This window comes from Glycine soja, chromosome 13 (genome assembly GCF_004193775.1).
Source record: "Glycine soja cultivar W05 chromosome 13, ASM419377v2, whole genome shotgun sequence".
NCBI classification, from domain to species: Eukaryota; Viridiplantae; Streptophyta; class Magnoliopsida; order Fabales; family Fabaceae; genus Glycine; species Glycine soja.
The window spans coordinates 18,897,799-18,925,421 of NC_041014.1; the positions used below are offsets into that span (position 1 = coordinate 18,897,799).

The 27,623-nt window shown below is 32.6% G+C and overlaps 1 long non-coding RNA gene across 1 annotated transcript; it reads right to left on the reverse strand.

Moving 5' to 3' along the window:
- Window positions 1-478: 478 nt before the first annotated feature.
- On the reverse strand, window positions 479-2,841 carry LOC114382182. The gene is made up of 3 exons (XR_003660204.1): window positions 2,768-2,841; window positions 2,608-2,687; window positions 479-697 (listed from the first exon to the last, which is right to left on the reverse strand). It is a non-coding gene; the product is annotated as an uncharacterized LOC114382182 (long non-coding RNA).
- Between the last annotated feature and the right edge of the window lie 24,782 nt (window positions 2,842-27,623).

Below are 27,623 nucleotides of genomic sequence, written 5' to 3' on the forward strand. Positions count from 1 at the left end.
CATTGGCTACATCACTATACATGTAATCTCATGCATTCATTTTGTAGCACCCTAGGGTGTATTACCATAACCTATGTCTAGATTTTATATAGCAAGGAAGTTTTACACACCAACTACATTAGAGTACATGAATTAAAACATAAACCAAAATATTACACCTATTAGAATAAAACTCTTCACATATAATCCCAAACAAGGTACATGTTCCAAAAAAATAAATATTTATTAGCACCCTTGAAGCATACAAGTACATCAAAACTTGAAAGGAAAAATACAAGCCACATAAAAAAATATCCTTATGTATACAACTCCTACAAGTCGTCTCATGAAACACTTTAAACTATCATGTAGAAAGATCCATTTTAAGTTCTTTTAAATCTCTTAAATTAATTTAATTAAGGAAAACACTCATAAGTTTTTGCAACCTAAACATACCACATAAACATCAATTCCGTGATGGATATATTTCAAAGCATAATGGTTTTGTGTTATAGAGCACTACAATTGAAAGCAAATAATCAAGGTTTAAGGGTTCCCTTAAGGCAATAAATACAACATATCCAAAAGATGACATCTATTTCCTAAGTTGGTCCCCTACTACGACATCAAATCAAAAGACCGAGGTTTAAACCTTGGCCCCAAGTCCACTTCAACCATGACTGACATGCTCCTCAAAAGCTACATCATTATTTACTCCCTGTAAAGCAAGTTAAGTAAAATGATCATGACAGTTCAACAAAAAAGCAAGGGTATGCTGATTATTTTAAAAACATACATAATATACAAAGGAATACATAAATATAAATATTTAACTTCCAAAGATATTTGAGAACCATCAGCATCAATAACATTTTTTTCCACTAATCATCAATCAAACAAGCATTTTTGAAGTCATAAAATTCAAATGCATATATTCATGATTTACATTATGCCATGTTGACACTTTACCTAAGATATTTTCACCTTTTGAGTGAATTATGCTAGCGCCCCTTAAAATAGTCTACTCTCTAATCATTGGGGGAGACTCGAGTTAATATTGTGGAGGTAGTGTGGTTGTATCGAAAATAAATGAGTGTGGGTAGTGAATCACCTCAAAAAGGCATGTAAAGACCTTAACCTCTATAGGGATACGCTCACCAGTCTATTCTATAGGCCCATTTGACATTAGCCACCACAAAAACCTCTAACACTAGGTTCTTAACCTCAAAATACCATAAACCTTATATGAATGTAAATTACATTATATTAATTTAATATAGCTTTAAACCTTTTATAATTACTCATACGATAAATCAAAAACTCAATTGATCACCTTTGGAAGTCATGGTTTAAAGAAAAGTTGTACCTAGCATACCTACCTTAAGGTTGGCCTTAACCGGCAACTTAAGCTGGCACCGAAATATCATGTGCCTAGAAAAAAAAATGTGCTCATCTACTTAAGTGGAATGTCCCTAAAGCTTTCAAATGGGCATAACACCTTCCAATGACTTCCCAAAGATCCCCAAACATCTCAACAATACAAAATACAGAGTTTACCAGATTCAAAGCAATAAAAAATCATTTTTGAAGTAACAACTCATCAAAAATCATCTCAAAGTTAGGATGAACTTCCATATCCTATTAAAATTCAAATGAATTACCTTTATAAAGAAATAAAAACAAAAGGGGGAGCTTTGAGTCCAAAGGAAAAGCTTTCCTTCACCAAACTATCTGCTAATACTATGGAGACAACAAACCAAACCCAAAACACCCTCAAATCATAAATTTGAATCACGACTAATGATTTCCATGGAACCTTCTTGGTTGCTTCAAGAGAAAGAAAATGAAGTGAAGAACAAGGTGAGAAGAAGATTAGGTCACCACTTCAAAGCTCAGCTGTGGGACTTCAAAAGAAAAATAAATCCTTTTGAGTGAAATGAATCAAGCTCTCCAACCTCTAGGGAATGAGTTTTACTAAGGGAAGAAGAACAAAGTGTGAGTGAGAGTTGTGACAATGTTTAATACTTTGCAAGGGTTAGAGATGAGTTTTAAAAACTTTAGAATTCCTTTCACACCCATGATTCTACTAAAAACACCACCTATACCTTTCATGACCCAAAACTCATCCTCTTGGGCTCAAACTCACTCAAACTCACCAAACACATACACATAAAAATAAATCACCAAATACACATTGATTAATTAATTTCATTCAAGATTTTAAATTAAATTAATGGTAAATAGCCTTTTTTTCTGCTGACTAGTTCGTCCTTAAAAGATAAAATTTAAAATTTAGTCCTTGAAAGTGTAAAAAGTATGACAAATTCACCCCTTAATTAATTTTCATCCACTAACGTTAATGAAACCGCCTACGTGGCATGTCGGAACAAAAATGTCACAAAATGTTTGCTCACGTGGCCTTAATCAAAATGTAGATGGACTAATTTGTCATCAAAATGACTAAATTTGTTGCATTTTTTACACTTTTAGGGACTAAATTTTAATTTTTCATCTTTCAAAAATGAATTTGCCAGTGCCCCACACTTTCAGGGATGAAAATGAGTATTTACTCTTGTAATTAACTTAAATCAGTTATACATGCAATTAATAAAATCATGTTCTACTTACGACTAGTTGCGCTGCCATCATCTGAGTTGTCAGACTTTTTGGATACCCTTTTTGATTTACATGAAGAGGCTCCACCATTGCTAGAAAGTAAAGTAAACAAAATGAGATATCAAATAGATACCAATTCATGTCATTCACAAGCCTTTTAAAAGAAAAATACCTATTTGTTCGCTTTCTCTTTTTAGGCGACCTGATATAATCATATAAAAATGTGAACTAAGGAAGGTCAAACTCAAAAGATGAACATATATACATAACTACAAAGCAAAATCACTACATACAAAAATAAATTGGTCATATCTGATTGAATCTTTTATGATATAAAACCCAATTTCTAAAGCAATGCTCAATATACTATACTATTCAAATTTTAAAATAGTTTAGGTAAGGTCAATGATTTTATTGCACTCAACATTAATAACCACATTCACATGAAATTACACAAGGCTTTTATTCTTGTGGTGTTTTCTATTTGCATAAATAATAGCTTAACTTTAATAGGCACACATAATAGCTATAACATCATAACACACAACATAGCAACACCACAATTGAATTGACAAATTGAAAACCAAATTCAAATCATTTGCTTAAAACTATGCCATAGGAAAAATCATATGAGGAATTTTTTTAATTATGCTTGAAGCATAGGCTAAAACATATTTGTACATACAACAATAAAACAACCAACCAAATAGATCATGGATAAATGCCAACACTAGGGGTGTCAAAATGTAGTTCGGTAAAAAAACCGAACCGAATTGGTTTCAAACTATTTTAATCGGTTCGATTTTATTTCAAATAGTCAAATTGATTTAAAAACTAGTTCAAAACTGAACTAATTTTAAAAAATTGGTTCTAGACTAAACTAATTTTTATCCAATTTTAAACCGATTTTAAGAGTCAAATCAATTTCGAACTAGTTTTTGAACTATTTATTTCAAATAAAAAATATTTCAATAAAAATCAATTCGGTTAACTAAACTGGTTTTGTAGAAATAATTCAGTTAACTGAATTGGTTTTATAAAATAGTACACTCATTTTTTCTTAAACTAGTTCGAGAAAAAACCAATTCGATTTAGGTTCGGTTACAATCCGGTTCAATTCAAACTAGTTTTTTTAACACCCCTAGCCAGCACTATTCATAAAAGGGTAACACACATAGAACAAAATAATTTTAAGATAATTGTTCAAAAAATAAAAGGAAAGAAACATCTTTTATATTAAATGATATCAATAATAAGCAACACCTACAAATCTTTCAAAGCATCATGACACGTGCAATAAGTTCCTTCACCCTGTCAAAAGAAATATTTGTCAATGATAGACATGTAGGAAAAATCTATAAAGGTTAAGGTAGAGAGACTCACCGTGTCTAGATTATCACTAGTTTTAATTATTTTCCATTTTTCCTCTTTAAGAATTACATATTCCTCTTCACCATCATCATACACAATCTAAAATAGAGAGAATTATTATAAGAGAATAAAAAGGATAGTGGTAATGACAAGTTAAACATATAATTAATTAAGCAATTTTGAGTTTTCCGTTGTAGAAAACACATTATTATTAAAATGGGTAAAGCAATATAACAAAAGTTAAAATGTTCTACTATGATACATATAAAAGAATGGAGGGTATAGAGATCATAGTAGAGCTATCAAATCACCTTATGCATGTTACGAGGGGCATAAAAATAACTGACAACACCTTCATAAAACCTACAAAAGGTTATGTGTCAACAAGAATATATAATTTATATTTCTATACTATTAATTCACCCAAAATAAAACGTAATGTAATTATAGAAATAATATGCATGTGATAGTGTTGTGTGTGTGCGCAACAAATTACCTTGTTTTTATAAGGATAAAAATATGTTCAATTGAGTGCAAAAAATTACAATTTATGGAAAATGGCAACAACCACAATGATGGCTTCATTATCGACAAACTCTAGTGTGAGTGAGTGTGCATATGTGTGTCTGTGCACATTTAAATAGAATTATAATGTAATTGCCACCCAAGTTAACATTAATATGGATAAGAAACCTAAAAGACCATGCAACCACATACTTGTCAGCCAAATATGCAAAATTAATAAATTACAAGTAAATGCTTGAGCGAATACATACATGCACTATTAAAAGATATTGTAACAACATACCAATGAAGAAACAATTTATGCGATTAGGTACACAACATGTACAAGTTACAAGTAAATGCTTGAGTGTGCACACACATGCACACACACACACATACAACACTCCTTATCTTTAGTCCCTGCTTTACAAAAAATCTTAGTCACATGTCACAAAATAAAGAAAGCACATGTACTTACATTTTATCATCTGGCCACCAAACCTTAACACGTGTACCAACAAGTTTTGCACCATATGCTTTGGTATTAGACATCTAAGATAACAACAAGAATATTAGCCATCAAAGTGAGATACTTCACAATTAGGAAGAAATAGTCAAAATTGTAGGTTTTGGAACTGCTAACAAATGAAAATTATCAATATAATAAGATTTTTATAGAAGTCTACCATACAAAACAAAGTTGCCTAAAGGATTTTCCAAAAGGGAAAGCATTCTAATGAATGTAACATGAAGTTCTTCATAATTTTATAAACATAGAAACATGATACATAAAAATGTTTTCCAGGAAAGTGTTTTCACTTCAAATTTGTCTTGGGAGGTTCCTCTAAAGATTAGTTGATTAATTGATGATTTTTTTTTCAAAAAAATACACACATAAACCTAATATCATGTTTGAATGATATAAATAGATAATAACTTCTAAAAAGTTTTAAAGCATGCATGAAAAATACCTTATCCATATCCTTAGTACCCTCTCTAAAGTCAATCAATTTCTTGGGTTCCTTCTCAATAGTAAGATTTGAACTCTTAGAAGCCTCCAACAATTTTAAAGAGATAGGTTTATCCTGTTGAGGTGGTGCAAGTTCTTTCAAATTCTCATACACTTGATCAATCATAATAAAAAATTGAAATATTCCTATATCCAACATTGGAGGATAAATATAGAACAAAAGGAAAAAATGGACATAAAATAATACACCTGTGTTGATTCTTCTACTAACTCTTTTCTTGATTCAATTTCATCTTCCTAAACCAAAAGTAAAGTTGATCACAAGTCATCTCATCTTGAAATTTTATTAGCTAGGAAATATTTACAAATTAATATGTAAACAAGAAAATTTACCATGTGATCGTTAGTAAGAAATTCATCATTTTGCTTCAAGCTACCAATTTTTTCTTGGCATATTGAAACTAGAACATCACTATAATCATCCAAGGAAATACCCAATGTATTCACTACTTGCTTTAAATAAGGTCTAAGTATGGTTGCACAACTTTCAAGAACACTCTCCGCTAACCTTCGAGCAATTGGCAAAACTTCCTGAATCATTAATAGAGAGAATGACTACAATAAGAAATTGACAATGAAAAATGATTCAATTTTGTAATTAATATTTGCATAGAAACAATTGCCAACTCCAACCTCATTGTTTTTCTTTACACTTGCTAAGATTGGAGAAAGCAAGTTTGTTGGGAAGCTATCATTACTTTCCTCAAAAGTATGGACCATTATGGATTTCATGTCTGAAAAAACACTCATTGGATGATGATACCTAAAATTTTCAAGCGTACTTGGTTAGAACCATGACCACCAATTTTGCTTCTAACTTAAAAGTATGGAAGATATCATTTTCTCAAATCAATACATGAGTTGCATGGTATTAAGAAAAAAGAAAGAAAATGCATATAAAATAAGCATCAATATGTAGCACACTATAATTATCAAATCTAATATTAATTCATATTAACTTCAAACAATAATTAAAAAACACACTTAATTTCAGCTACTACTATAAATGTAATTCCTATAATCAAAAGTTTAACTAATTGTACTCAATTAGCTACCTCTCTAATATTTTTCACATTCTACCAAGAATATAATGATTGAGTGCAATAATATCACACTAATGTTACATAAAAGGAAGGAGAGACATAAACCACCAAAGAAACATTAAGATCAATATAGAACCAGGTGGAACATTAACCCTAATAATACACATTTAAAGCAATTGCGCACCGAATATAACTATGTAGATCATATTCTTAGTGATTATACAATATATAAAGTAAATAAAGCAAAAATGATAACAAAGAATCAAAATCTCATTTGATGTTGGGCTCGTATGCAACAATTCCTACCTTATTTCCTTCAAGAAATGCTGAAACATCTCCAAAATTAGATCATCACATTCAAGATCCAACATTATCATGGATACCCTGAATTTTGAAACAACATTAAGAATAAAAGTCCTTTTTGTATATGATTTGCTTAACTTATCATGTAAATTTTCAAATGATGATGTAATTAATCGAAAGACCTCCTGCACGAAAATGACATCCATAAAGTCAACATATATACTTTGTAAACATAACGATAGAAATCAATAAACTTGTAGTATAATATAATTGTACACACCTTCATTTGATCATCATCATAAGGTATTTCAGGTGCAGAGATTCTTACTATATCAATTACACAAGAGGCAACTGTAACTTTAACCTCAATATCGGCATGCCTTAAAAGGGCATCACCAATTAACGCTTTCAAAGATGGTGATAGAGCATCCTGTAAAGATTTAGTTGGTGATTGTTCAACCCTTTCTAAGAGACTCTTAACCCGCTGCAATTTATTTTTAAGAAAAGTAAGATCAAGAAATGTGATTAATATTTTGGTCATTCATAATGTTAAAAGTACACTTTAAGACTTTCATGAATGTTAATAGACATTATTGAGCTTAAAAGTACTTCAAACCCTTGTAGTACTAAGAAAATGCGACTAGTTAACAAATAAAGTTAAACAATGATTTTCAAATACTTAAACTAATTGTAAAAATTATCCCAAAAAACATATATACAACATCAGCAATTCAGAAAAAAAAAAAAAAAAGTTATGAATGTAGTGAATAAGGGTGAAAAATCTCAAACTAGACATCTAAGATGAGTACTTATGTATTAGGTATGCAAAAAAAAAAGAATTTATAAACAATAACAAGTGAGAGAAACACAAGCAATTACATGAAACTTTAATATATATATATATATATATATATATTTGTGTGTGTGTGTGTAATAAAAAATGATAAACTCAAGATCAACTTTCAATTCAATTTTCCCAATTATACCACATGTTTAGCTTATTTAGTTAATTCTAGCCAACATCTAAAATAATTTGCAATTCCTTATGCAGACATGAACAATCAAGAAGATTAATGTCAAAGGCAACCCATCTCAACACAATGCAGATTAAATATTATTTCAATTAAACCTTAGTTCATTTAAAAATAAATTCATCTACCAAACTCATTTATCATTAAGTTAATTTATGAATTCAATGTATTTACACTTCATCTCGTGCATCACCATTCAAGATTTACAAACAAATTATTCTGAAATTAAAAAATCAATCAAACTTACAAACAAATTATGGATCAAGTATAAACAATAAAAATTTGTATAAAACAAAGTTTTATATTGCAATTATTGTCACATTCCTTGATATTACAGGTAAATATGACTAATGACCATAATTATGGTTAAACCCCAAAAACCTTGATGATCAAAATTGCACTTCCAAACTATTTTTAAAATCCTTTATCACTTCTATTGGATATTAAAGAATATTTATGTTTTTGTAACAATTTATAATAAGGATTTAAAAAATGATTTGTGACTACAATTTCAATTGCAACATTAAGTTCTTGAGTTTGAGAGTCCATCACTAGAATTATTGTTGCATTTGCCCATAGTTTCTTGCAATATAAAACACTTACTCACGATTTCTTACAAAATCAAGGAACATAACAAATTTGCAATCATTATCTAAAACCTTGGAAGTGATGCAGTTATGGTGTCGTTGTTGAACATTTCGGAAACAAATTATTCTCCAATTAAAAATCCTAGAATTCCTAATAGCTTACAAATCATGCATATATAAGGAGCAAAAGTCGGTATAAACCATTAGGAAAAACATAAATATTTTCCACTATCTAACCAAAGGGATCAAATCTACCTCAATTTCTCACAATATTAAGGTACACAAAAAAAAAATCATGATTGTGATTAAAACCTTGAAAGTGGTGCAATTAGGGTAGATTTGGGCACTTTGGTTAGATAGTGGCAATTACAAACAAAAGTGATGCTATTAATTAAGGCAAAACCAAAGCCAACACCACCATTCAAGAAACACACAACAAACATATCACCTACGACTGAAAATTGATTCTTGAAACCTTAATAGAATAAGCGAACAAATGATGCAAAAAAAAATTACAAATTGAAAAATCATAATGAAAACGCATATTACACAAAAAAAAAATAATAAAAAAGTGAATAGTTGCTTACATTCAAAAGATAGAGTAGACCATTGGTAGATGATGGAGGTTTTAAGAGCTTGTTTCCCACTTTTAAAAGCTGATTTTCTAACTTTTTCTCTTCAGAAGCCATAACTTTTGTTTCAAGAGTCTTATAATTGTTGAACACACTCACCCTCCTAAAACCTCTTTTAACCTTGTTGGTTTTTCAAGCACACTATTAGGAGTGTTTTTTATGTTCTCTTTTTTTTTTCTTCTTTTTCTATTTTAACAGAGAGAAATATATCAACAAGGAAGAGAAAAAAATAGCAAATTGAGTTCCTAACAAAGTTTTCTTCATTCAAATTAAAACCATTTTATACAAGTATATTTATATTATTAAATTATTTATATTAATTGTTAAAAAATAAATATTAAGTAATAAATATTAAATATTAAGAAATAAATATTAAGCATTAAATATTAAACATTAATATTAAATATTAAACATTCGCCTATTGCCTTAATGTTATTTTAGATAGAAAACCATTTTATCGATGTATATTATATTATTAAATTATTTAATAGTAACCAATAAACAAGAAATGCTAAGTAATAAATATTAAATGCTAATTAATAAATATTAAATATTAAGTAATAAATATTAAATGCTAATTAATAAATATTAAATATTAAGACTAAATATTATATATTAAATATTAAACATTAAACATTAAACATTAAACATTAAACATTAAACATTAAATATTAATAATAAATATTAAAGATTAAATATTAACTATGAAGCATTAAACATTAAATACTATACATTCACCACACATGAAAAATATTAAATATTAAATTAAGCATTAAACATTAAGATGTGAAACTTGTCCTATTTGATTCACACACATGAAAAATAAGAAACCTAACTAATTTTGGGCAAAAAAAATGACATAAACAAGATGAAAGTTGTATCAAATTAAGCATATCCGATGAACAGTTAAACAACTAAAAAATCTAATATACATAATCCCTTTTTGTTGCTTGGGAGACCCATTTTTTAGGTGATATTCATCATGTATTAGGATCCTTTTTGTTTCAAACATTAGTTGATCTTCATAGTTTTTTATGCAAGTGAAACTAATGGAACAAATTTCACGTCTTAAATTAATAAAAAGGTTGAAAGTTGTGCCTCAAAATTGAAAAAAATCAATGTTTCGAAAATGATATATATGTGTTATAAAAGACATTGCTTAAGAGACTAGTTTACAACTTTTAATAAATAAGGACCAAATTATAACCTAAAATATAAAGTTAAAAGACCAAGTGAGTTATTAACTATTAAATATTAAATACATAAAAAAATGTATTTAGAAAATGATTAATTTTTCTTTTTTGTTATTGTTAATCTAATTTGTGTGCTTCAAAGGAGAATGATAATTCATATCTTACTTGACTCAAATCTCACAAGAGTATAAATTTAAGGGATGTTTCTTCTTGTGCCCCCATACAAATCAAACAGGGCTCTTTTTTTATATTTTGGAAAACTTAATATCCAAAATGTAAAGGAGCATATTTTCTATGGGCTGAAAAAAGTTTTTGTTGAATTTAAGTTAAGTTTGGGTTTTCAAAAACATCTTGGATTTTGAGTTGTGGCTAGATTTATGAATCAAAATAAGCCTTAAGCTCTCTTGAATTGTGTTATTGAAGACAATTGAGCATAGGAAAACACAAATTATAATTATCCAAGCCTTAAGCAACATAAACACTACTCTTGATTTCTAGGTTGAAATCGTTGGTGTTGGCAGCTTGAACATACGAACTTGTAAAAATTAATGGGAATTGGTCACTGTGAATTTTGAGCTGAAATTTTTACTGAATTTTCTATATATTTGGACCAAAATTATAAATCAAGAAAAACTAGAAAGAAAAGAAAAAGGAAAAGAGAGGATAGAAATAAATCAAGATGAGAGAGAACAAATAAGAGATGAAGAAAGAGGAAAAATAATGAAAGAGTTAATAAAAGAAAAATATGTCTCTTATAGTAGTCATGACTTTTGCAAGAGCCTATGTGAAGAACTTAGTGACTATTATGGAGGAAGGCATAGGTCACATCCTAGACCTCACTCCCATAGGAGAAAAAAAAGGAAAGAAAGCCTCAAGAGGCTAACATTAACCTCCTATACTTCCACGGCAAGGACAATGTAGAGGCTTATTTAGATTGGAAAATGAAGGTTGAGCAACCCTTTGCTTGCCATCATACAAGTGAGGAAGGGAAGGTTCCTTTGGCTGCCCTTAGCTTCCAAAGGTATGCCCTCTATTGGTGGACTTCCCTAGTTAGGGAAATAAGGATTCAAGGGGATTCTCCAGTGGTGAGTTATAATCGCTCGGTCCAAAAAAGCTGCTTAGCGCAAGAAGCCACACTAGAAGGCAACTATCACGATCAAGCGTGCATATTGCGGCTTAGCGTGTGGTCACTTGATCCAGTTGGACATATGCGCTCAACATGAGTGTTGCGCTAAGCGCATAGAAAAGTTATGATTGACCCATCAATTGGTGAAGCATATAAAAAGAAATGAAACATTTGATTTCCTAAGCACAAAGTAACCATAGAAGAAGCAGAACAGAAAAGTAGAGAAAAGGAAAGAAGCCAATACAAGGAAATTTTTTTTTTGGAGCTCTGACCGATCCGTTTCAATCCGTTTATCTTTCCTTTCATCCCACTTTTATATTTGTAAGTCTCTCGTGACAATGAGTGTAGAAGAAAAGCTTCCAAGATTATTTTGATGATGCCAAAGATTTTTAAAAAGTTACATTCAAACAAGATTAAAGAAATCAAGAAGATTCAAGTGAAGATTCAAGAAATGACTCAAGATATGCAAGAACCTCAAGAAAAGCATCAAGATAAGTATAAAAAGAATTTTTCAAAGAAAAGATTGAATAACACAATTTGTCCAAAAGAATTTTTCAAAGAAAAATCTTTGACCAGAGTTTTTACTCTCTGGTAATCGATTACCATAAAATTGTTTTGGTAATTGATTACTACTTTGTAAAATAGTTATAAAACTATTTTGGTAATCGATTACCAATGTTTTTGAATGTTGAATTTCAAATCTCAAGAGTCACAGCTTGTGAAAAAATATTTTTCAAAATGGTGTAATCGACTACACAATATTTGTAATCGATTACCAGTGGTTCTGAACGTTGATTTCAAACTTCAACATGAAGAGTCACAACCTTTGATAAAATAAACTGTGTAATCAATTACACCATAATGGTAATCGGTTACCAATGACTGGTTCTGAAAAATAAATTGCCAAAGAGTCACAACTTTTATAGTGATTAGTTTTTGCCAAGAGTCACAACTTTTAACATGGTTCTTCAAGAGCCATCAAATGACTATAAATATGTGACCATGACACGAATTTCAAAAGACTGATTAACATTATTCTTAACATCTTTCTAAGAGTTTTTTTTCAACACTTGCTTTGTCAAGAAAAGTTCATTGGGCAAAAAATTGTGTTATTCTATTCTTTTTCCTCTCCTCCATTCTTACAAAAAGCTTCTCAAAAGACCTACTCTTGGTGACTATTTTCAAGAGAAGGTCTTTTTGGTTGCAAACACTGAACACAAGGGACCAACGTTCCTTGGGTTCATTGCAAGAAGTAGGATTTGCTTCTTGGTTGATCACTGGACACAAAAGACCAACGTCTTTTGGGTTCATTGCAAGAAGTGGGTATAACTTCTTGGTTGTTATCACTAGACATAAGGGACCAACGTTCCTTGGGGTTCATTGCAAGAAGTAGGAATAACTTATTGGTTGTAATCAGTGAATACAAAGGAGGGAAGTCCTTTGTGGTTCATTGCTTGTAAAGGATTTTACAAGGATAGTGGAAATCTCAAGCAGGTTGCTTGGGGACTAGACGTAGGCACGGGTTGGGGCCGAACTAGTATAAATCTTGTTTTGCATTCTCTCTTTCCTTAATCTCTTTTACTTTCTATTGTATTTATATTTCTTTTAAGTTTACTTCTCCTTAATTGTTATTCGAGTAACTTACAATTAAAGAAATAATTGAATCTAGGGAATATCAAAGAAAGGGAAATTTTCAATTAGGAATATTCAACGAAATCTTAATTCAACCCCCCTTCTTAAATTTTCTTAGGCCACTTGTCCAACAGGTGGTATCAGAGCAGGTTTCTTGTAGAAAGTTTAGAAACTTCAAGAAATATGGCCTCAACAAATTTCTTATTCCCAGAAGGAAATTCCATCAATAGGCCTCCTATCTTTAATGGAGAAGGTTATCACTATGGGAAAATCCGTATGCAAATCTTCATTGAATCAATAGATTTAAACATTTGGGAAGCCATAAAAATAGGACCTTATGTACCCACCATAGAAGATGGAAGCACAACAATAGAAAAACCTAGAGATCAATGGTCTGAAGAAGATAGAAGAAGAGTTCAATATAATCTTATAGCCAAAAACATCATTACTTCTGCCCTAGGAATAGATGAATACTTTAGAGTCTCAAACTGTACAAATGCCAAGGAGATGTGGGACACACTTCAACTCACACATGAGGGCACAACTGATGTTAAGAGATCTAGGATTAATACTCTAACCCATGAATATGAACTTTTTAGGATGAAAACAAGTGAAAACATACAAGATATGCAGAAAAGATTCACTCACATAGTTAATTATCTTGCATCACTAGGAAAAACATTTTCAAATGAGGATTTAATAAATAAAGTTCTAAGATGTCTAAATAGAGAATGGCAGCCAAAGGTAACTGCCATTGCTGAATCTAAAGATCTATCTAGTATGTCTCTTGCCACATTATTTGGAAATTTGCAGGAACATGATGGAATTGCAAGGACTCAATTAAAATGAAGAAAGTGACAAAAGAAAAAGGGGAATAGCACTTAAAGCCTCATCCTCCTTCCAAAAAGATATTGACAACGAGGACTCGGATGATGAAGAAGACTTCTCCCTTTTTGTGAAAAGATTTCACAAATTTATCAAAACAAGAAGAAATCAAAGACCTCAAAATTTCAATCAAAATAAGGGATCACAAGAGACTTCTCCAACGCCAAGGTGTTACAAGTGCAATCAACCGGGACATATAAAGGCAAATTGTCCAACAAATGAGAAATGGACTAAGAAAACTGAAAAGAAAAATTATGGAGAAAGGAAGACTAAGAAAGCCTACATTGCTTGGGACGATAATGATTCATCTGAAGGCTCAGAGCAAGAACAGATCAACCTCTTAACAAAGAACTATGAAAGTGAGGAGGATGACTCTCAAAAATGTAGATTGTCTTTTATAACATCTTCTTGACAACACTATCAGTAAAATCTCAAAAGAGGTAGCATCTAAACTATCTCTATGAATTAAGGTATGATTAGTATTTTCAGTTAAGTTATTATTGTGACTAATAGAAAATAATTGTTGAAACTGTTTGATTATATTAAAATTTACTATGATTAATTAACTATATTTAGTTTAAAAAATTTGAATATACATGATTGATTGAATTTTTAATTGATTATGCTTAAATTGATTATGTATACTTTGATATGATTAAATTTTGTTGATATGCTAAAATAATTGAATTAAGTAAAGAATTACCATGATATGTGTTGATTATTGTTATTTGATACTTAGTATTTAGTGTTTAGTTCTCTGATATTCGATTACTAGTATGTGTAATCGATTACAAGAATTGTGTAATCGATTATGTAATCAATTTCAAGAAAGTTATAATCAATTACAACTCATCTCTTCATATAAATACGAAGCAGACAGAAATGCAGAGTTGCATTTCTTCTTCTCTGCGGCACTCCTTACCCCCAAAACTTAAAATTCGCATAACTTTCTCACTTCTTAACCTAATCACCTCCCACAAAGCCCATTCTTCATCATTGTTGATTCTCTTTTAACTCTACCAATCAAAACTTTCAAAAAAAAAACTCCTAAAATGGAAGAATCATCAAAGAAAAGAAAGGGTGTTTTGACCTCATCCGCGGCCACCGGAACTCGAAGTCACGGAGCCTCTAGAGCGCTGACAACACCAATTCCTCCCTCCATTTCATCTTCCACGTTGTTTTCTTTGAAAGAACAACGTATCCGGTACACTTCCTTTTTCTCCTCTCGTTCTATACTAGAACCTAAGTTTCTTGACTTGAAGTCTTTTGATGATGAAATGTTTGACTGTTTTCAAGCATTTCAAAACTTCGGGTTAATCCAATTCATGTCTATGAAACTTCTTTTCTATCCTGAATTAGTTAGAGCTTTTTATTCAAATTTAGAAATTCAGGAGGGTACTCTAGTTTTTGAGGTATATGGGATTGAAATGGTTATTGATGAATCCCTTTTCTTTCAATTAACCCAATTGTCTAGTGATGGTGTACCATTTGAGGGCACCATTGATGAGGACTGGAAGTTTGATTTCTCCAATCATGATGCCCGCAGGTTGGTTTGCACCAATCAATTGGATATGACCGTTAGATTATTTGTCGGATCATTGGCATTTGAATGTCACATCATGCACTATCTGATTGTGTGTATCCTTCTTCCTCGGTCATCTAACCTTGCTCAGGTTTCTGAGGAAGACATGGTTGTCATATGGGTTTTACTTATCGGTCGTCAAATCAACTGGGCCCACCTTATTAGATATCGCATGCAAAAGGCATTGCGATCAAATGCACCCCTTCCTTATCCTCATCTAATTACTCTATTCTTGCGTCATTTCGATGTCCCTCTTGACTCTAAGACATTTGTTCAAGTCAAGAAATCATTTTCTATTAGGGCGGGAGTAGTTACTTCCTTTGGATACCGCAAAGAGCGTGATGGCTCTTGGGTGAAGAAGGACGTTCTTGCACAGGCAGCAGAGAACTGCTCTCCATCACCACTTCCTTAGAGGGATGACTCTTCATCCCTTATGCAAAGCATTCTCGATAGAATGGATGGACTACACAGTATGTCGGTGAGCGTTTTGACTCCCTGAAAAGCCGCATTGATACACGATTTGCAGACATGGATACTCGTATTGATCGGCTTGAGGAGGATGTGAGTTTCATCCGTCAATGCTTCGACCTTCCACCACCGCATTCATTGATTTAGATTAATATTTCTTTGCCGTGTATCTGGCTATATCTTATGACATTATGTTAGTTGTTTATTTTCTAAACTTGGTTACCTTGTTTACTTATTTGGTACTTAGTTGATTATGACTGAACTTGGTTATTAAGTTGATGTGTTTAAACTTGGTTATTTTGTTGATATATATGACTATGACTGAAATTTATGAATATGTTATTAAAATTATGTTTTGTATGTTTTAAAATTATTTATGTATGATTTTATTTTTTCACGCACTTTGGCTTTTTGATGTTGCCAAAGGGGGAGAGAAAAATGGGTATTTTAGAAATCAAGACATAAAATTATTTACTGAGTCTTAAATTAAGCACAAATTCAAAAAGAAAGGGGGAGAAAGAGATGAGTGAACGATAGATCAAATATTGCATATATTCTCTTGATTTCAGGATTAGTCATCATAAAAAAGGGGGAGATTGTAGAAGCAAAGCTTCCAATATTATTTTGATGATGCCAAAGATTTTTAAAAAGATACATTCAAACAAGATTAAAGAAATCAAGAAGATTCAAGTGAAGATTCAAGAGAAGACTCAAGATATGCAAGAACCTCAAGAAAAACATCAAGATAAGTATAAAAATAATTTTTCAAAGAAAAGATTGAATAAGACAATTTGTCCAAAAGAATTTTTCAATGAAAAATCTTTTACCTTACTCTCTGGTAATCGATTACCATAAGGCAGTAATCGATTACCAGAAGCCCAAAACAGTTTTATAACTATTTTACAAAGTAGTAATCGATTACCATGGGCATGTAATGGATTACCAATGTTTTTGAACATTGAATTTCAAATCTCGAGAGTCATAGCTTGTGACAAAATATTTTTTAAAATAGTGTAATCGATTACACAATATTTGTAATCAATTACCAGTGGTTCTGAACATTGGATTTTAAACTTCAACATGAAGAGTCACAACCTTTGATAAAATAAACTGTGTAATCGATTACACCATAACGGTAATCGATTACCAGTGACTAGTTTTGAAAAATAAATTGGCAAAGAGTCACAACTTTTAAAGTGATTAGTTTTTGCCAAGAGTTGTTGGATCAAGTGGCCTCAGAATAATTAAGAAGGGGGGGTTGAATTAATTGTTCCTAAACCTTTACTAATTAAAAAATTACTCTTCTAAGGCTTTTACTTATGTTGTTAAGAGAATATGAAGTAGAAGAGAAACTTAACAGAAAGTAAAAGCGGAAATTAAATGCACAGCGGAAAGTAAAAGAGTAGGGAAGAAGGAAACAAACACACAAGAGTTTTTATACTGGTTCAGCAACAACCCGTGCCTACATCCAGTCCCCAAACGACCTGCGGTCCTTGAGATTTCTTTCAACCTTGTAAAAATCCCTTTACAAGCAAAGATCCACAAGGGATGTACCCTCCCTTGTTCTCTTTGAACCTAGTGGATGTACCCTCCACTAGAACTGATCCACAAGAGATGTACCCTCTCTTATTCTCAGTCAAACCCAAGTAGATGTACCCTCTACTTGTACCACAAAGGATGTACCCTCCAATGTGTTAAGACAAAGATCTCAGGCGGTTAAACCTTTGATACTTTGTGAATGGGGATACAAAAGAATTCTCAGACGGTTAGTCCTTTGAACACTTTTGTATTAGGGAATGGGAAGAATCAAAAGAATTCTCAGTATGTGTCGTTTTGAATTAAGGAAGACACAAAAGAATTCAGGAGGTTAGTCCTTTGTTCTTTTGGAAAAGGGAGAAGAGAGACACAAAAAGAATTCAGACGGTTAGTCCGTGGCGAATTCTTTTTGGCAAAGGGAGAAGGGAATGAAAAAGATGAATAGCACAAGAGAAAACTTTGGAAAGCTTTTGGCAAAAGGAAGAAGAAGAAGAAGTTCAAAGAGACTTAGAAATCAATGTGGAAAACTTGCTTGTGTAAAGAATGAATTGGAAAAGATTGATTGATAGAATGAATGAATTGATTGAAAATGCAAAACAAAGCTTCTTCATGTCTGGTCAAGAAGACAATTTAGAAGAGTTATAACTTTTAGAAAAACTTAAAACCAATTTGAAAAAGTCAAAACCTTTTTGAAGAGTTACATCTTTTGATTTATTCAGAAACAGTCACTGGTAATCGATTACCAAATAAGTGTAATCGATTACACAAAGCTTTTATGTGAAAGGATGTGACTCTTCACATTTGAATTTGAATTTCAACGTTCAAAGGCACTGGTAATCGATTACCAAAACATTGTAATCGATTACAACTTTTTGAAATTAATAGGAACGTCGTAAATTCAATTTGAAAACTTTTTCAAAACAATTTTGCTACTGGTAATCAATTACAACAATCTAGTAATCGATTACCAGAGAGTAAAAACTCTTTGGTAAACATGTTTTGAGAAAAATCATGTGCTACTCAATTTTTGAGAAAAACTTTTCATACTTATCTTGATTAAGCCTTCTCTTGATTCTTGAGTCTTGAATCTTGATCTTGATTCTTGAGATCTTGAACCTTGAATCTTTATTCTTGACTCTAAACTTTCTTCTTGAGTCTTGAATCCTTCTTGATTCTTATCTTGAACTCTTGAATTGTTCTTGATTCACTTGAGTTGTTCTTTGATTGATCTTTGATTCACTTGAGTTGTTCTTTGATTGATCGTTGAGCTTTTTGTCATCACCTTTGTCATTATCTTTTGTTATCATCATTGTCATCATCAAAACACCTTTGAATCACCTTTGATTCACCATGAAGCTTTGCTTCTACAAGAGTCACAACTTTTAAAGTGATTAGTTTTCGCCAAGAGTCATAACTTTAAACATGGTTCTTCAAAAGCCATCAAATGACTATAAATATGTGACCATGACACAAATTTCAAAAGATTGATTAACAGTATTCTCAACATCTTTCTAAGAGTTTTTGTTCAACACTTGCTTTGTCAAGAAAAGTTCATTGGGCAAAAACTTGTGCTATTCTATTTTTCTTCCTCTCCTCCATTCTTACAAAAAGCTTTTCAAGAGACCTACTCTTGGTGATTGTTTTCAAGAGAAGGTCTTCTTGGTTGCAAACACTGAACACAAGGGACCAACGTTCCTTGGGTTCATTGCAAGAAGCAGGATTTGCTTCTTGGTTGATCACTGGACACAAAAGACCAACGTCTTTTGGGTTCATTGCAAGAAGTGCGTATAACTTCTTGGTTGTTATCACTGGACACAAGGGACCAAAGTTCCTTGGGGTTCATTGCAAGAAGCGGGAATAACTTATTGGTTGTAATCACTAAACACAAAAGAGGGAAGTCCTTTGTGGTTTATTGCTTGTAAAGGATTTTACAAGGATAGTGGAAATCTCAAGCGGGTTGCTTGGGGACTGGACGTAGGCACAAGTTGTGGCCGAACCAGTATAAATCCAGTTTTGCATTCTCTCTTTCCTTAATCTCTTTTACTTTCTGTTGTGTTTATATTTCTTTTAAGTTTACTTCTCCTTAGTTGTTATTTGAGTAACTTATAATTAAAGAAATAATTGAATCTAGGGAATATCTAAGAAAGGGAAATTTTCAATTAGGAATAGCCAACAAAATCTTAATTCAACCCCCCCTTCTTAACATTTTTGAGGCCACTTGTCCAACAATGAGAGGTTAAAATCACCCGTTGTTGGGAGCTTTGCAAACTAAACTCTCTCTGATGTAATGATTCTAAACTATCCAAAATTTTATTTAAAGGAATCGAGTCTAATTTCACTCGAACCAACCACATGATGGTAAATAAATATAAATACACCATTATAAACTCTGGTGCTCTAATTCATAATCATTTTAATTACATTAATTTCGGTTAGTTTTTAAGCACTGGTTAACGTTTAGTTCCTAAGAGGATATATTTTCAGACAAGGAGATTGAGGGCAATCCCACTGTAGGAAACTCCCCCTCTAGAAGGCACATCCCTTCCCAATCAAGAAGATGCAGACTGCAATCAACTGAGGGGAATTCGTCTTCCCCTAAGCCAAGAAACTATGCTTCTCCCAGTCAGCCAGTCATTAACTCAGAAGTGGCAGGGAATACTGATTGTCGTAAGATCATTTATGAGGTCTGGAAGACAACCATAATGGGCTTCCCTATGTTGATTCAATCTCAAAAGCTGAAGATTCTGAAGAGTAAGCTCAAAGAACAAATCTACCTTTGGTAATGTCAACACACTAACGTGGATGATGCATTGAAATCCATGGATGACATGCAACTGCAGATTTCTAGTCAAGGGCCTACAGATGATCTTGTCCTCCAAGAGAAGCAAGCTTATATTCTTCTTCAACAAGCCCTTGCTAATCAGAAGGAATTCTGGAAAGAAAAAGCTAGAATTAATTGGCTCCTCCAAGGAAACCGCAACACTGCCTTCTTCCACTTGGCTGAAAAAATCAAAAGAACCACAAACATAATTACAATGTGGTGAAAAGATAATGACCTCATTTACAATCCTGATGACATTGAGCATTTAATATTAGATTATTATTCTAACCTTTTTCCTCCAATAATAACACGGCTGATAATGGTTTGATCGACAAAGTCATCCCTAATCTGGTTTCCGCAGAGGATAATCTTATGCTAACTAACTTGCTCTCCCTGGAAGAGGTTAAAGTTGTTGTCTTCTCAATGAATGGTGTTGGTGCCCCGGGCCCAAATGGTTTCGGAGGTCATATCTACCAGCATTATTGGGATATAATACGGTCTGATGTTTTTGAAGCAACCCTCAATTTTTTTTAGCAAGGATGGCTCCTAACTTAAACTCCAGTGTTTTGGTGTTGATTCCTAAAGTCCCTCAAGCTGATAGAGTTGAGCTGTTTTGCCCCATAACACTTGCCAATTTTCAGTTCAAAGTAATAACAAAAGTTTTGGGGGGATAAATTGGCTAGTTGCTCCCCAAATTGTCTCTCAGCAGCAAAGAGGTTTCATCAAGGTTAAACATATTCAAGACTGCTTGTGCTTAACTTCAGAAGCAATCAATTTATTAGACAAAAACAGCTTCAGTGGTAATCTAGCCCTTAAGACACACATTATCAAAGCCTTTGACACTTTAGACTGGAATTTCTTGTTGCATTCTCTTAAAGCTTTTGGTTTCAACTAAACCTTCTTCTCTTGGATCAATTAATGTTATCCTACATTCAGCTAAGCTTTCCATCTCGGTCAATGAAAAATTTGTTGGCTTCTTTCTCTTAGTGGAGTGAGACATGGTGACTCCCTCTCCTCCATTATCTTTTGCATTGTCGAGGAAGTGCTCAGTAGGGGGATCTCTCAGCTTATTCTAAAAGGAAAGCTTAAGCTCATGGCTAGTCCGAGAAGTGTCAGATTTCCCTCTCATGTGTTGCACGTTGACGACATCATGATTTTTTGCAGTGGTACAATCAATAATGTCCTTAATCTTATGCAACTCTTTAATCTCTATAAAGCTACTTCTGGCCAGGTTATTAGCAAAGCTAAATCAAAGGTTTTTGTCAGTGCCATCAACCATTCAAGATGCAGAACTATAGCTGATCTATTAGACTTTAATTCTAGCATCACAAGCAGCCCCCATTTTCTCTATGGGAGTTTCAATTTTCAAGGGTAAGCCAAGAAAAGCCCAGCTTCAACCTATTGCAGACAAGATCAAAGGCAAGTTGGCCAAATGGAAAGGACCAACTCCCGCTTATGGGGCGAACGCAATTGGTAAATTTTGTTATCCACAATATGTTACTATACAACTTCACCATTTATGCCTGACCAACTTCTTTGTTAAATGACGTTGAAAAATGGACTAGAAACCTATTTGGTCTGGAGACATAATGACCATAAAGATTATCACTGTAGCAAGGAAAAAAAGTGTGTAAACCTATTTCTGAAGGTGGGCTTGGAATCCGATCTCTAAAAATCATTAACAAAGTTGCAATGGCCAAATTAACTTTTGATTTCCATTCGCAGCAAGTGCATTCGACCTATTTACTGAATGCGAGAGTGTTTAAGAAGTGAAAGTATAATCCCAATCACATTTCCTTCTCTATTTGGCTTGGAGTGAGAGAATCTCTTTCTTTAGTGTCTCCAAACAACACCCGGGTGATTGGTGATGGCTCTAGCATCAAATTTTGGTGGGATAGGCAGATGTCTCAACTGATTCACACGTCTCCCAACTTTCTTGATCAAGCCTTTGTCCCTTTGTTTTCCATAGTGGATCTCTTCATTCGGAATGGGTAGTGGAACCTCCGTAATTTGATTAGAATGATGGTTTTGCAGATTGCTTGGGAAATTGAACAAATTACCATCCTAGTTTCTCCCTCAGAGGATTTCTATACTTTTTTAATCCTGGCTCATCTACTCAGACATGCTTCAAGGGCACTTGGAACCAAAGCATTTGTGCTAGATCTGTAAGCTTTCATACATAGAAGAAGTGTAATCTTTAATACATAGAAGTGTCATTAGCTTATTTCCTGAGTGAAAATCCCTTTTTGTAAGGGTAATTTGTATTTATGCAAGTAAACACAAAACTCTGTTGTAAAGTCTAACAAGTGGCTCACAAGGTGTAAACTAGTGGGTTATTGGTCTAGTGGTGTTGGCTAGGTTTGAAGCCCAGTTTGGTTGGTGACAAGTTGTTGAAACCCAATGATTGACTAGTCTTGCAATAACTAATTGTGTTAATGGAAAATCTCATCTTGAAGGATGTAGATTGAACGTAACCTAAAGTTGAGGTGAACCAGTATAAAAAACATTATGCATCTTTTTCTCCCTTTATCTTTGCTTGAACACTGATTTTTTAGTTACTAAATCACATTATTGTTTTCAAACTCATTAAGCTTGAGCACTCTTTTAAAAGGAAATGAACAATTGAACATTTTAGTTCAAACTTTTGGCAATGAACCATCTTTCTGAAACAAAGTTTTCAGTTAACAAAAACCTTTTTTCCATAAACTGTTTGAACATTTATTATAAGCTCAAAACAGTTCTTCATTTTGAACTATTGATTTGTAAGCATATATAATAATTAGAAGTTGTTATAAAAAAATGTCTAAGTTTGTGAAAACACAATTCAACCCCCTCTTTTTGTTTTATTTTTGTCACTTCAACATATGCAAGCAAGATTCTAATAGCTTCTAATGTAGCAACAGAAGCAAAAGTTTCATCACAATTAGAAGCTACACATGACTTAACTCTTAAGGATCATTAGAAGATGCAATGCATAAGATCATAGTATAGAAAGATGTGTCTACACAGTTCAGAAGGTCGCACCAAAAGCTATAAAGGAAAATCCAATGCAATAGTGTACTGAGGCAATGCCATTTATAGCGATGAAGTCTTCTAGAGACATAAACCAAATTGAAGAGAGAACTAGTCACAAACAACAAGTCCTACATCAACAAGGCAACCAAAGACAAGAAATGAAGTTTCAAATATATCTACAGTGGTAACAAAAGGGAGGAAAACTAACCCACAAAATACTCACTTTCTGTTCCAAAACCAATGACTGTGTTGAAGAAAGAAGTCATGAGCCACTAACAACAACATGCACCAAATACCATAATTTTGAATTTAAGTTGTGTTCAAGTTGTTCCAGCTAAGGAAGGAGGAACCAACTATGTTGATGAAGACAACTCACAACAGATCTCCTTGGCCTCCAAGAATCTTAACAAAATGAGCAACAATCATCTTCCCGACTCTATTTACGAATGTTAAAGTACGACTAAAGTTATTTTCTAGAAAGGAAAATAGGATATAAAAGGGTATAGATCAAAAGCCAAATTTTACATATATATCATCAGCTTTTGATACGAATATTCATTAGCCCAGACTCTTTAGGACCTTAGAACCAAATTCATCTCGCCATAGAGAGTTTGTAAATATCTTCTGTAAGGGAGCTCATTGATGAGTTTTTCCTTGAAGGTGTATTAGGTACACGTTCCTAAACAAAACACATTTAGGATAAGGAACCTTATGAGTTTGCTTCTTAAAAGTTTTTTCTCATTAAAGGACTAAAATAAATGATGAAGTAAAAGTTAAGGGACTAAAAAAATAAAAATTGTTTAGGGACTAAAAACAAAAATTCTCAAAGTTTGAGGACAAAAAAAATATAGTAAACCCTTAAAACATTTAGTTCATAAAGGGTTCTACTGCAACAAGAAATTGACCACCTAAGTAACTATTATTATTAAGAGATACTAATTTAGTTCCTCCTCATGAATTTCCATAATTGGTTAACTTTTATAATTAAAAATATAGTTTAACTTAATTCTTAATTTCTTTTTGAATAAACTATTCATTATTTATTCTTGTTATGCTATAAGTGGGTAGTTTTTTCTTATTCTAGGATTGGGGCTTAGCCCATGACCCTATTGATGTTTAATTGAAGTAATTTTTTATGTTTTTTGTTGGATTTTTCTTGATTTCTTTCCTATTGAATTTATTTGTGCTAGTTGTTTGATCACTATTTTTCATAGGTTTAGATGTTTGGGGAAGAACCTAAAGGTGAACCTAATTCTTGGAATCATAAGGAGGGAACTTAGGAATTAAAATACAAAAGTATTTTTAACCCTTTGAGGACTCAAGAATTGACTAGGAACTTAATGGGTTTATTTGAACATAGCTACCAAAAAAGTAGGAGTTAATTCAACTAGATACAACTTCATATCTTGAATGTGAATGAAGGTTATCTTAAGTTAATTCACCTTCATAGAGAACCAATGAGAGCATAAAAGTAAAAAAGATTTAGTCAATAGAATCAATAGAAAGTCATGGTGTGAACTCTTAATCTTGGAAGTTTTCTCATTATTGAATTTCCCCAATTCAATTAATTTTATTTCAATTTGATTCTCAACTTAATTCCTCAAACCAATGCTCAATTTGAATTCTTTCTCTTTTTTTTAATTTAATTTGAAATTCTTTAGTTGCAAAGCCAAACATTCGGTTCTTGAGGATTTAATATTTTTTACATGATGGCGGTTGTGCCCTTATGGTTTTCCCTTGTCAACAATTCCACAAAACAACAAGCACACTTCCCTTTCACTTTTTTTTTCCTGGACACTGATTTTTCAGTCAACTTGTGTGATTTTATTATTTTTTCCTTTGATCCAAATCGCTTGGTTCTTTTTTTATAATTTTTTCCAGATGCCTAAAAAAATCAGTAAATATTTCAGCTCAAAATTCTAAGTGACCAATTCCCAGTAATTTATACAAGTTCATATGTTCAAGCTGCCAGTACCAGCGATTTCAACCTAGAAATCAAGAGTGGTGTTTATGTTGCTTAAGGCTTGGATAGTTGCAATTTGTGTTTGGTTATGCTCAATTATCTTGAATAACACAATTCGAGAGAGCTTAAGACTTATTTTGATTCATAAATCCAGCCACAACTCAGCACCACAACTCAACTTCATCATAGGCATCATGTAGGAAACTTTGAAAACAAAAAAAGGTTCAACAAGAAGACTACTTCTAGGAATTGATTTAGAACATGTTATGAATTAAATAACATGCATGAATTAGACTCAAAATTCAAAAGATAGGCTAAGAATGACAAGAATACATGAACAAATGTATCTAGAATTCAATCACCAAAATAAAAATTCAACACAAACTTAGAACATAATGTGACAATTATTATGACTAAACATGACTCTAAGACAACATGGATTAAGTGATTTACACTTAGATTTTTGTGTTTTTTTTCTAATCAATATTTTGGAAGAAAATTTAGATCTAAAAGTTCAGAACAAGAATATTATGAATGAAAAATGATAGAACCTAAAATCAACACAAAAACATGATTCAAGAGTAGATCTACAAAATTTGAACCATAGAAATGCAAGAACAAGTGTAGATCTAAGATTTAATCGGTTTATTTTTTTTTAATCTACTCTAAACAGCACCAAACCACAAGACAATGGAGGATATACATGGAGAATAAGATGAAGAACAAGGAATTAAAGAGAATTCACCGAACAAAAAGATAGAGGAAGCAAAAGAACATCACCTAGATGAAGATGCTCTTGATACCACATGATGTAAGCTCCATTGGAGCCTGTAGGCCTAGGATCTTCTTCATCAATGGATTTCTTTTCTTCTTGAATTTTAATGGCAGCGGAAGGGAGAAGAAGAAGAGTTGAGAGGAGATGCCACTTCAAGGAAAAGATGAGTCAAGAAGAAGCTCACTACTATAGGAAGCCATGGATAAGAGCTTGGAGGTAGGAGAAGAAGAATGGAGGGAGAAGGAGAGAGGGAGGAGACGCCACTTCAAGGAGAAGATGAGTCTAGAAGAAGCTCACCACTAATCCAACATCAAGTCCTAGATTCTCCACTAAGTGTGCTTAGGTGTCATGTGGCATGTAAAGCATGAAGGACATGCACAAAGTGTAACTATATGATATGGCAATGGGGTGTAGCAAGCAAATGCTCACCCCCCTCTAAAATTTAATTGGATTGGGCTTCTCCCAATTCAATTAAATTTATTTTCCAACACATATCAAATATTCACTTAATACATGTGAAATTACAAAACTACCCCTAATACAAAAACTAGTCTAGGTGCCCTAAAATACAAGGGATGAAAAATCCTATATTTCTAGGGTACCCTACCTACATTATGGAGACCTAAATACAAGGTCCAAAAATGATGAAATCTTAATCTAATATGTAAAAAGATAAGTGGGCTCATACTTAGAACATGGGCCCGAAATCTGCTCTAAGGCTCATGAGAATCCTAAGGTCTTCTCTTGCATCTCTGGTCCAATCTACTTGGAGTTTTCTATCCAATGCCCTTGCGGGGTAGGATTGCGTCAACTTCCATGCTTCATTGTCGCTTTCTTTTGTTCCTTTTTTGTTTTTTTTTTTCTTTTTTTTTTGTAGAGGAAAGCGCAAGGATCATGCATGAGTGAACATGACATGCGAACGATGGAAATAGAATATATGCAATTGGAAAAACAAAAGCATGATAAATTAAGGTGTATGATAATGCAAATGCAATGAATGAATATGATGCAGGAGTGATATGCCCATATGCCCATTATGATGCCATGAAGAGATGCATGACGTAATCAAGGAATACGCCAGAATAAGTTTGCTATGTGCCCCCTAATTTAGGAACCTAATGGAAAGGATCCAAAAGTCCACTTCTAGTGATAATTCCCAAGGGTGGTTTCATGTAACTTTACTAGTCTCTAGATATATCATCCTCTTAGATAATACATTGTGGCGATAGGGACTATCAGCGACAATGCATCACCAAAAGAGAAAAACTCTAGATGAGATTTCACTATCATCAAGCGAGTCAGAGACCCAGCATGACCACATATCAACCTCCACACCTTATGGCTCACATAGACCCGGGTATAGGGCCTAATATCTCAATGTGTGTGCGAGGTGTAGGTGCCATGTGCATAGGAAAAATATTTCTAACTATGAATGTAATCGATAGACAAACACACACCAAACATAACAACATAGCAAAGGTTATATACAAATATGGACAAAACAAAAGATAAAAGGAAAAGGGAACATAAA